General features: G+C 38.9%; 1 non-coding gene across 1 annotated transcript; it reads right to left on the bottom strand.

The window, feature by feature from the left end:
- Nucleotides 1–1,643: 1,643 nt before the first annotated feature.
- TRNAE-CUC (transfer RNA glutamic acid (anticodon CUC)) lies at nt 1,644–1,716 on the bottom strand. Its single transcript has one exon. It is a non-coding gene; the product is annotated as a tRNA-Glu (tRNA).
- Nucleotides 1,717–3,014: the final 1,298 nt, after the last annotated feature.

Genomic DNA, 3,014 nt, shown 5'->3' with positions numbered 1-3,014 from the left:
GTGTTCACATCTTTCCCGTTCAGCTCCAAATGCCAGTTTAGTTTACGAAAATTTCCATGGCCTCCTGCTAAGCTAATATTCACATATCCCAGCCCATAGGCACAGGGACCTTGGTCAGATTCTATTTCTTTCACACTGGACTCTAGCCCCCAATGTGTGCTCGGCGCCATCATTACCTTACACACGACACAATGTTGGCAGTGAGCTCTGACTTCAGAAGCATCCCAACAACCCTATTTGGGAGGTTGGGTATATATTAGGAAACCAGAGAGGTCAGGGAGCACTGTTATACAGTACGATTGTGGTAGAACCAGTACTGAACCCCAAGGCTTCTGGCCCATGCTCCTAGGCTTCCTCATTAATAAGCTGCTAAATCAGGTCAGTGAGAGACTTATAATCCTGCTGCAACATACCAGAGAGCCCGTAATTCTACAGTTACTACCAAGCCCTGAATCATCTGCAGAAGTAATTGGTCCAGAATTATCCCTCAGCAAATACCTACTATGGTGTCAGGCTCTGAACTAAGCAATTTACATACATCACCTTCAATGCTCACAATTACCTTGGTATTTAACAGGAGCCCCATTTCACAGAGGCTCAAAGAGGTTAAGTCATTTGTCTCAAGTTCATACAGGTAGTAAGTGGTAGAACCAAGATTCAGACCCAGTAATCTGGCTCCAGAACCCCTGTGTTTTTCCACTGCAATTAAATTCATAACTATCTCCCATAGATGTTTTCTCTCTTCCTGTGACAACTACACACACACACACACACACACACACACACATATACACCACACCCTCTCCCCAGAGATCTCTCTAGGAGTCTCCCTGTACTTTATTTTAAACAGCTTTATTAAAGTATAATTTACATACTATAAAATTCACCATCAGGGCTTTCCTGGTGGCGCAGTGGTTGAGAGTCCGCCTGCCGATGCAGCGGACACGGGTTCGTGCCCCGGTCCAGGAAGATCCCACATGCCGCGGAGCGGCTGGGAACATGAGCCATGGCCGCTGAGCCTGCGCGTCCAGAGCCTGTGCTCCGCAACGGGAGAGGCCACAACAGTGAGAGGCCCGCGCACCGCAAAAAAAAAAAAAAAAAAATTCATTCACCATCATAAGTGTACAGTTTGATAATTAAAGTAACTTTAAACAGTCATACAATCATCACAATTATCATAAAATCCAGTTTTAGAACTCTTCCATTGCACCAAAAATTTCCCTCTTATTCTTACACAGTCAATCCCATTCCCACTTTCACTCCTCTGACTTGCTTTCTGTCTCTATACTTTTGCCTTTTCTAAAAACATCATATAAATGAAATCATACAAAATGTCTACTGTGTCTGACTTTTTCTACTTTGCATGTTTTTGAAGCTCATCCATGTCATTGCATGTTTTTCAATAGTTCATTCCTTTTTATTGCTAAGTAGTATTCCATTGTATGGATGTACTAGATTTTGTTTATCTATTATATATCAGTTGATGGACATTTGGATTACACCCAGCTTGGGGTGTAGGGGAGGGAAAAATAATTTTCCTTCTACCCTTCTGAGTTCTTGGCTGAGACCCCTGTAATGAAAGACAGATTAATTTTTTTTTTTTTTTTTTTTGGGCCACACCAGTGTGGCTTGTGGGATTTTAGTTCCCTGACCAGGGATTGAACCTGGGCCCTCGACAGTGAGAGTGTGGAGTCCTAACCACTGGACTGCCAGGGAATACCCAGACAGATTTTTTTTTAAAAAGGAAGTGTATTAACATGTATACCTTCAAGTACATATGGGAGATATCCAGGAATAAAATGAGTAACTCCCTTAGGTGGCCTAAGCTACTAGCTTAAATACCATCTTCAGCTAAAGACAAAAGAAAGTTGTGTATGGGGAGGCTGGTAGTGGAGTTATGAGAGGTTACCAAGAAAAGCAAGGTAAACAAGGGTAAGGATTAATACGCAGTTTTAAGTCAGTGCTTTCTCCATTGTTTAGATTCTCTTGTGATTTAGAGTCATCCTTTTCCTTACAGAGAGGGAGACAACGTTACAAATGGAGATTTCCTTCATAAATGTAAATTTCACTTACAAAAGAGTAACTTCTACTGTGTTTTCAGAGCTTCTCCTGTGTCTGATGTTTCTCAAAATAATCCTTATGCCAAAAATGTATATTTGGGGGTGGCATATTTGCTACCCTTTGAGGGCTATTAAAAATAATGCAACTATGAACATTTGCATATGTTTATACAGATATATATCTTCACTCCTCTTCAGTAAATACTTAGGAATGAAATTGCTAGGTCATATGGTAAATATATAGTTAACAGTTTGAGAAACTGCCACACTGTTATCCAAGTTAGGTATACCATTTTATATTCCCAAAGGCAATGTATGAGAGTCCCAGTTTCTCCACGTCCTTGTCAATATTTGACATTGTCAGTCTTTTATTATAGCCATTCTAGTGGTGGGTAAGAGTGGTTCAGTGTAGTTTTAATTTGCATTTCCTTATAACTAATGATGTTGAGCATATTTTCATATGCTTACAACCATTTGTATATCTGCTTTGGTGAAATGCCTACTCAAGCCTTTTGCTCATGTTAAAAAAAATCAATTTGTTTATCTTCTCATTGAGTTATAAGAGTTCTTTATATAGTCTGGGTATGAGTCCTTTATCAGATGTATGATTTCAAATATTTTCTCCCAGTCTGTGGCTTGCCTTTTCATTTTTTGAGTGGTATCTTCTGAAAAGCAAAAGTTTTTTTTATTTGATGAAGTCCAATTTATCAAAATTTTATAATTCATGTTTTTGGTGTCATATCTAATAAATCTGTGCCTAATCCATGTTCAAAAAGGCTTTTTCCTATGTTTTCTCCTAGAATTTTTATAATTTTAACTCTTCCATTTTGCTCTATGATTCATTTTGAGTTAATTTTTGCATATGGTGTGAGGTAAGGATATAAGTTCTTTTTTTTTGCAAATGGACATCCAATTGTTCCAGCATCATTTATAGAAAAGATTATTGCATTGCCT

This window comes from Physeter macrocephalus, chromosome 4 (genome assembly GCF_002837175.3).
Source record: "Physeter macrocephalus isolate SW-GA chromosome 4, ASM283717v5, whole genome shotgun sequence".
NCBI lineage: Eukaryota > Metazoa > Chordata > Mammalia > Artiodactyla > Physeteridae > Physeter > Physeter macrocephalus.
The sequence above is the reverse complement of the archived record's forward strand: the minus strand, read 5'-3'. Positions and strand labels throughout refer to the sequence as shown.